The sequence below is a fragment of the Euprymna scolopes genome, chromosome 5, assembly GCF_053919585.1.
Source record: "Euprymna scolopes isolate OS-2025 chromosome 5, ASM5391958v1, whole genome shotgun sequence".
In the NCBI taxonomy this organism is placed as follows: domain Eukaryota; kingdom Metazoa; phylum Mollusca; class Cephalopoda; order Sepiida; family Sepiolidae; genus Euprymna; species Euprymna scolopes.
Genome location: NC_136486.1, coordinates 108,367,550 through 108,377,377, shown reverse-complemented (window position 1 = coordinate 108,377,377; position 9,828 = coordinate 108,367,550). Strand labels below are relative to the sequence as shown.

Genomic DNA, 9,828 nt, shown 5'->3' with positions numbered 1-9,828 from the left:
TGGGTACAATGCAAATAATATGCATTTTCTTTTGCAAATTTTGCAAAAGATCAGTAACTTGATCAATATTTGCTTTTTGTTTAGGATTGATTCGATGCCTTTTCAAGATCTCAATATCCTAATCAGTTGGTGACCCAAGTCTTATTCTGTTAAGAATATTAACAAAGTTTTCATTGTCATCTTTTTGTCGCACATTTATGGTCAATTCATCATAATCGAAATATGACCACAAATTTATACCAGCAATTCCCAAATTTGATTTTCTAGCATCTTGAATAGATATTTTGGAAAATACAGGTTTTTCATTAACAGGTGGAAGCTGAAATAAATCACCAAATGCAACAATTGACATGTTTGCAAATGGATACACTTGTTTCCTAATATCACCAAAAACATATTGCAAACGTTGGTGAATAAATGCTAATTGCAAGTGACTAACCATGCTTATTTCATCAATAATGAATAATCTCGCATATCCAAGCATGGTTCTCAAACTTTTTATTTTATCCTTTGATAATGGTTCATATTTAGGTGTAGAACCATGCTGCACATTTAGTTGAAAGACTCTATGGCATGTAGATCCTTTCAAAATGTAAGCACTGACACCAGTAGGAGCACAAATAACTACACTGGGTCCATTGATGGCAGGATATGTGAGAGTAATTTTATCTGCCAGTGCATTGATCAGAAAAGATTTGCCCACATCCACAAAACCATTAATAAATTTGAGAATTTGTGGACAATCGTCACAATTGCACCTGTGAATAGGGTTTTCCTCATTCCAATGAAGATTTTGTTGCTCAAGTTTGGAAATAATTTCATTATAAATTTCTTTTTGAATGAAATTCAATTTTTGCTCATTTTCTAAAACTTGAACTTCAGTGACATGTCTGATTTGAGGCATATTCAAATCAGCTTCATTTTTATCTGCCTCTTTAGCCATATTAGGATCGCAATCAATTTGATCATCATCAGCGTTATTTTCATTTTCATAATTTTTAGAATTTTGCTCTATTTTTTTGCTTCTTTCAATAGCATCTTTAATTTTTTTCTTAATACTTTCATAATTTGTCATTTCAGACAAATATGGAGCATTTTGATGTAATGATTGCTCATATGATTTACAGATTACAAATTGGCATATTTTGTTGTAACATAAACCTCAGTGTGAAATTCATTTTCATTTGAAAAGGATTCATTGTAAAGGTCAGAAATAGTAGCATCCCTGCTAACCTGGTAAATTAACTCACTATATATTGACCAGTCCCCTTCAAGTATTGCGATGTCATATTTGTTAAGCCATGTTCCAATCGACAATAATCGATATATTTTTCTGATCACTGTTCTCAGGTGTTGCGAGTGTGGTGACAAGAGTTTCAGCAGGGCCAGCTTGTCCGTGCAATCACTTTGGCCACAGCAATAAATTCTATCAGAATGCATACCTTTGCAACTTTGGAAACTATCCAATTTCTTCCTCATTTGAGCAATTGTCAAATTCGGACTCAAATCAGACAAATTGTTATGCAATCTTTTAGCATATTCCAATTTCTGAGCTGAGTCTGGACAGCCATCTTCGATTCTACACAAACGAGTCATTGATATTCTGTAGTCAGTGTTATTAATTTGATTTTCATTGTGTCGATGAAAATTAGCATCTTTGCTTGACATTTCGAATTTGCAAGTAAATTTAGATGCTTTTTTTCTATGTTTATTTTTATATTTGTTATAATATGCTTTTGTACAAATTTTTTCTCTATTTTTTTTATAATACTGGGCCATTTTCGCATGCATTTTTTCTCTATTTTTATTGAAATATTTTTTATTTGACTCTTTTTGCTTTTTTTTATAAGTATCATTATTTACCGCTTTGAGTTTTTTTTTTATAATTCTGAACTCTTTGTTTTATTTTATCTTTATTTTCTCAATAATATTCAGCTTTTCTAGCTTTTTCAGCAATTTTATCAAATACTTTTTTATTGCCATCATTCATAATATATTCTTGACAGGCCACAAAATCACCGCAATACCACATTTACTCCAGGGGGGGGTACTACGTAAGTCCCAGGAGTCCTACGTAAGTCCCTTATAGTAAAAATGTTGGTGCTCATGCACTAATTGTAACACGCTATTATTTTCTTAATAATATAAAAGAAAGTAAGAATTTTATTGACACAGTATTTGTAAACAAACAACAACAAAAAAATAGTACGCTTACGTGTTGAAAATAATGCAAGAAAATGTTACATGTAATATTTTACACAAATACTGAACAGTAGCCCTCCCCTCTCTGTCTGTCTGTCTGTCTGTCTCTCTCCCTCTCTCTCTCTCTCTGTGTTGCTGTTATTATGGTAGTACGAATAGTGGTTTGTTTACGTTGTAGTTGAAAATATATCTTGCATTATTTACAAAAAGTTGTAAATGATGCAAGAAAATGTTACAGCCAGTTACAAAATTAAAAATGATAATAATATATTCATAATATATTCTTGACAGGCCACAAAATCACCGCAATACCACATTCACTCCAGGGGGGGTCCTACGTAAGTCCCAGGAGTCCTACGTAAGTCCCTTATAGTAAAAATGTTGGTGCGCATGCACTAATTGTAACACGCTATTATTTTCTTAATAATATAAAAGAAAGTAAGAATTTTATTGACACAGTATTTGTAAACAAACAACAACAACAAAAAATAGTACGCTTACGTGTTGAAAATAATGCAAGAAGATGTTACATGTAATATTTTACACAAATACTGAACAGTAGCCCTCCCCTCTCTGTCTGTCTGTCTGTCTGTCTGTCTCTCTCCCTCTCTCTCTGTGTTGCTGTTATTATGGTAGTACGAATAGTGGTTTGTTTACGTTGTAGTTGAAAATATATCTTGCATTATTTACAAAAAGTTGTAAATAATGCAAGAAAATGTTACAGCCAGTTACAAAATTAAAAATGATAATAATATATTCATAATATATTCTTGACAGGCCACAAAATCACCGGTAGTAATGTAACGGATAATCAAAAATAGGGGAAAAATCAGTTATGTAATATTTTACACAAATACTGAACAGTAGCCCCCCTCTCTGTCTGTCTGTCTCTCTCTCTCTCTCTCCCTCTCTCTCTGTGTTGCTGTTATTATGGTAGTACGAATAGTGGTTTGTTTAGGTTGTCGTGGAAAACTCTGATGAAACTAAAATCCGGCAATTTTTATTTTTTTAATAACGGTATTAGTATCAAAATATCTGAAAATGATATCTTAAACTAAACAGAAGAATGTCAAGGTAATTATTGTACTATTTCAGAAAATGTTCAATAAGTATGTCTCAAGTAAATTAATTTTTTATTTTTTCTACCGGTACCCTACGCTGGATTACACAATAGTAGTCTCTAAGTAACATTTTGTTTGTCTCGCAGTTACTTGCGAGACTAATATATATATATATATATATATATATATATATATATATATATATATATATATATATATAAACTAATGCGAAAATGTATTACATTCAAGTCTTAATAAATAAGTATTTATCATTTTCTTTCAACCGATATGTTACATAAAATCACTCTTAATTTCAAAACACAAATTTTGTGGAAATAATTTTATATCATCTCACATTTAACAATTCTTATCTATCTATCTATCTATCTATCTATCTCTCCCTCTCTCTCTCTCTCTATATATATATATATATATGTGTGTGTGTGTGTGTGTGTGTGTGTGTGTGTGTGTGTGTGTTTACATATACTCGCTGAAACTTGTCATATGTTTGCATACGTGGAATACGTTTTACTGGATCGCCGAAATAATTTTCGTCGTTAAATAAAAGATGAGATGAATTTTCTCAGATTTTTTCTCTCCTTTATTTTGCCACATTTCTTTTCGTGTGCAAAAGAAAGTACCCTGATTTGCGTCGGATCAAGTGTCGCGCAACGAGACTAAAAGGAAGGGAAATAATGATGCTCGTTGGATGCGAAGAGAAAGTACCTTAGAAGCTTAAAAAGAATTTTTACAATGACAAGGGCCGGAAGTAGGTATATAAAAGAGCCGATTGGATTGTGGGGTTTTCGAGTGTGATGGAATTCTGTTATGCAGCGGGTGTTTCATCGGAAACAAGGAACATTAATGGATTTCTTTGTTCGTTCTATCGTTATTGCTATAATAATCTTATTTCCAATGTCTTGAAAATTCTTCAGAGTGTGTATTTGTTAATTTCAACTAATCTCTTCATGAAATGCTTCGTTATGTATTATATGCTTTGTTATTTCCATTGCGAATATGATATACGATAGCTAAGACAATTTTATAATTGGACAACTTTATTCAATGAGACAGCACGATGGAGTTCAGGAATGTGATTTGTCCTCTCTTTAAAGGAAAACGTTCCTTTCATTAAAAATGATATTACAGACGCTTCTGATATTCTGCCCTCGTTAAATGCCTTAATATGTGCTCTTATTTTCTATTACTATTGATAGATTTTGTATCTGTCTGTGTGAAGTCGAAAGTAAACTATTACTTCTATTGATATATTATTGTACGGCATAATCGCGTTGACACACCGGTTCTCGTCAGATCACCGAAGTTAAGCAACGTTGAGCCTGGCTAATACCAGATGGGTGACCATTTGGGAATTCTAGGCGCTGTATGTGCTCTCCGTTTATCGCGGCATTTGTTTCCAGTCGTCCTGTATATACACTTGCCACTGGTATTTAACAATGTCGTCTCAGGAGAGATGTGGTTGGAGATTTGGCACCTCCTGCCACAAAAATTTCACGCGTAGGCAATCCTTTGTGGGTATCCTTAGTCTGTCCAAGACTGAAGGAGCCTGTTTTTTATATTATATTATTGTACTATCACATAATACTCAATTCAGTTTACTATGCAATTTTAAACTACTAATAACGCTGATATCTACATTGGTTTTATTATCACTACCCTATAGCCTTGCCTAACCAGGCATTCTTTAAACTCTAAGTAAGTTTACTAATTTAGATAATTTCATCAAAAAAGATAACTATCACCTTTTGTCTGTGCCAAATCGTAGTTAATAAGAATAAAATAATATATTCTGGAAAAAAATTATGTAAAGAAGTTAAAATTTTCTTATTATCATCATCAAACCTCAACAACTTGCAATTAATAATTATGTCCGACTAGCAGGCATCCTGGCGTTTCCCGTTCGTAAAATACGCTTAAATATAACATTTTAATTTATGCGGATTTCATATTTATTATTATAGAACGAATACTCTATGGATTATTATATTATACAAAATATATAGCAGTGATTTCAAAATTAAAAAAAAACATGGTTTGTGTGCCATGAGCTAGAACTGAACCTAAAACACTTAGCGCTTCAGCGTTTTTCCTTACCATCTAAGCCTCCAACAAATGGATATAAAAACCCCTTAAAATTAACTGACATTACGGTTAAAATGTATATTTGCGCATGCGTAAAGGAGCAATTTAAATAAATTTGTTCCTGTTAAGTTCTAATTTTATCATTTTAGATCGCTTAGCAGTAATTTTTACTAATTAAAAACCGAATCGAATTTATTGCACAAGTACGAATTTCTTATATATCAAGTTTTAAATTTATGGATTAAAAATTGACTGTGGTTTGATAGTCCGTTATTCACACAGATAGACAAAGTCACTTATATATATATATATATATATATATATATATATATATATATATATATATACAATCAGGCACCAGGCGTTGCCAGATCGTAAAATACGTATAAATATTTTATATTTTTATTCATACAGATTTCTTATAGAGTAAGTTTTACATTGATTCAATATATAGTAATTATTTCAAATACTTTATTAATAGTACTTGCGTAAAATAAGTTAGAATAGAAACAAGAGTTTTAGTCGTTACTTATTTTCCAGCGTCGTTACCGTCTGGACAACGGACAAATGCATGAACGGTTAGAAATTAAGCGATTTTTAGATATGAATATTTAATTTTATGCATATGCAACATTTTCAGCATGTCTAATGTTTTATTTGACTTACTCTGTCAAGGTCAACTTTTTTGTTTTCAATTTTGACCCCTTAGTGGCAAATTTTGCCGGCTAAATACCAAACCAAAAGTGTGCCACAGGGGCAAATGGCCTAAATATCAAATTTCAACTCTGTAAACCAAATATTTAGAAACGAGTTTGGTAAAGGCACACAACAATTTCACGCATATATATATATATATATATATATATATATATATATATATATATATATATATATATATATATGTGTGTGTATGTGTGTATGTGTGTGTTTGTTTATGTGTGTGTTTGTTTATGTTACATTAAAATACTTAACATAATACATCTAATTCCTGTGACGCTAATTCTGGCATCCGCGAATAAAAATTGTTTATGGTTCTCCTGGAACATTGTGAAAACGTTCTCCCGACGTCTAACTTACTTTATCCGCTCGTTCGACCTTTTGAAATTCTCTCCTTTGCTCCAGCTGTTTGTGTTATGTTGCTGGTTTATTTGGTGATGATTTGACGACGAATTTAAAACTTCCTGATATACGTAGAATATATTTTATTATTTTTAATTTTAATACAAGAATGTCCATAAATTAAAAAAAAATCTAGCAAAGCAGAAGATGTTTTTGAAATAAAAAATAAAATGCTGCCTAAATACACACAGTTTCAGGGTAATATAATATCTAGCAGTGACCAATTCAACGATGAATATAGTGCTAATTGTTATTTTGTTATGAGGTTGCCGTTTCAGCTATTACATCCTAAATTTGAGATATGTTTTCCATGATACCATTATCTCAGGTATTACCCCCTAACTTTTTCTTATGTTATTCTTCCATTCTCTCTGGCGTTAATTTCTTTTTCTTTGGGAAAGGTAGTGTAGTATTTATCCTATGTTTATTCTCTCAGACGCTATAATCATGTTTCATGATACCTCCCATTCAGGCTAGCTAGATTATGGCCGTAACTTTTAAGATTAATAGAACTCGTATAATATTTGTTGCCTACTTATTTTCACATTGAATACATTATAGGATTAGACGGAGGACAAAGAAAACTATTCGTGATGTGATGAGAGAAATAAGTTTAGCAATAAAAGTCATAAGTATTAAGGAACGCAGATCTAAGTATGACATGCATAAAAAAAACGGCATAAATAAAGAAAACAGAAAACGATAATGAAAGGAAAACAAGTAGTAAGGGAGGAACAGAAGAAAACATGTACAATGCACCAACGTTGACCACAAGGGTCACAAATTGTCTGATATTATCAAGATTAATATTTTGAATGTAATATAATATATACACGTCAATTCCGTTATCATATCACTAAACTAAGAAGTATGATGCAATACATCTCTCCCATAAACATAATATGAAAACTAGCTTGTATTATTTAAATAGTTCGAACTATTGTTCTTATCTTTCATATAATTCTCTCTCTCTCTCTTTCTCAAACACACACACACACACACACATAGGCTCCTTCCATCTTTAACAGACTATGGATACCCACGTAGGGTTGCCTGCGCGGGAAATTTTTGTGGCAGGAGGTGCGCAATTCCCAACCAAACCTCTCCTGAGTCGACATTGTTAAATACCAGTGGCAAGTGAAGTACATGACGACTGAAAACAAATGCCGAGATAAGCGGAGAGCACATACAGCACCTAGAATTCCCAAATGGTAATCCATCTGGTACTAACCAGGCTCAACGTTGTTTCGGTGATCTGACGAGAACCGGTGTGTCAACGCGATTATGCCACACACACACAAACGCACACACACACATACACACACATACACAAACACACACACACATATATATACATATATATATATACATTTACGTATGCATGTATATATATATATATATATATATATACACAGAAAAACGTATGAAAATAAACATTGAGTCCAAAAATTTGAATTCATAAAAAATTCAAGCAATTTACTTAAACGATCAGTCACATATGAAATACTGAGTATAGTTATTTCTTTTTTTTTAAATTTTTATTCTTCCGTCCTATATGCTTCCAAATTATACTGTTAAATTATTAGGATTTTATATGCAATAATTATTAAGTAAGTTAATAAACATATAAAACACTAAAACGAGAGCAAGGTAAAAATACTATTGAAGTACGAACGAAAACGTTGTTTGTCCAAACAAACTAACATGAAGATTTTAGAATAAGTGTTTTTTTCTGAAGAATTTCTTTTCTTAACTAGTCACCGCCTCTAAAAGTTTCAGAGTCACTAGGAGTCATTGGTTTATAGCAATGGAACAGTCATTACGTTTTCAAGTAAAACCACTACCGTTCAATTGAAAAACAAAGATATATTAAAGGGAAATGATACTTCCATAGCAATATTTATTTTGTAATCAGGTAGACATTCCGCCATGAAATGAGAGACGTGGACATAAAAGAAAGTATCAGAACGTACTTAAGGTAGGTAACAGTATAAACTGTAGGAAAAAAAACGATCTGAAATGTCTAAGATTCATAGGAGCGCTAAACGGATTCGATCGGGTCGCGAAAATACACGACTTTGACTACGAAGATGGTAAAATTTCTACACGAGAGGACGATGATAAATTGATCACCAACATCGAGATGACGGTGGCCGGTTAGTTAACGATACAGAATGGCAAGCTGGGTGTGGCAAATTTTAATCCGGTTTCTTCCACAGAAATATTTGCACTTAGAGATGTTGGTAACCTTCACGTTGTCCAACTCATAAGTACCAAATGTCTTTCTATTAAGCTGAGAAGAAAGTTCTTGCGGAATTGTTAATTTTGATTTCAAATGATGTATTTTCAAATGAGTTTTCATAATAATTCCTTTACTTTATATATTATTTAAAAGATCATCTTTCGCTCTTTCTAATCGTTTAAATTACAATCGTTTTTAAAGAATTACGTCTACTTTTCAGAACGTTGAATACAAGATGGAAGAATGCACATTCGCACAATTTTCTCATTTCCAAATCAAGCTAGGCAGAAAAGCAGCTGAAACGGCTCATGGTATCAACGAAGCGTTTGCCCAGACACCACTGATGCACGCACAGCACAATGGTGGTTTAAAAAATTTAGTGGCGGCGACGAGAGTCTTGAAAATGATGAGCGATATGGTCGGCTATCAAATGTTGACAACTATCAATTTAGAGTCTTAGCCAAAGTCCATTTACATACAACTGTTCAATAATTGATTCTGAATTAGAGGATCTATACGACGATTTCCAACCAGTTGAGATAGACTGGAAAGACAAAAAAATACTTGATAAATGTGTGCCTTACGAACTGCTCGACAACTAAATGAAACGCCGTTATGAATGTCATCTTCCCTTCTTTTACGCAACAAGAACAACCCGTTTCTCGACCCGGTTGTGAGTTTTTTTTTTTTTTTTTTTACAAAGGCATCACCTCATTATCAAGGCCCAGAGGCCACTCAATGATAAGGGTTAAAGAGTGTACAGTAGAAATTGGTCAATATAGTAATCATTAGTAATGAAAATTTGGTAAATTTGATAACTTATATGGAACGGCTCATCAAGAACTTATTTACTTTAGACTTGAACACAACCATATGGTAATCAGCCGGAAAGCAGGAAAACGGAAGACAATTTCACAGGCGTGCAGTTCTAAGAAAGAAGCTTTGTTCATGGAATCTACGTTTAGGTTTAGGCACAGATAAAGAGTGGGGGAAATTATTGATAGTGTTTCCAGCTAGACGAGTGTTTCTTGTGAAAGTTTGGCGAGGGGGGACCATAGATTGAAGCTCAGTTGAACACTTTCCATGAAAATAACGATACAT

General features: G+C 32.6%; 1 pseudogene; it reads left to right on the top strand.

The window, feature by feature from the left end:
* The first annotated feature begins 4,537 nt into the window (after positions 1–4,537).
* Positions 4,538–4,654, top strand: LOC145277351 (5S ribosomal RNA; annotated as a pseudogene).
* Positions 4,655–9,828: the final 5,174 nt, after the last annotated feature.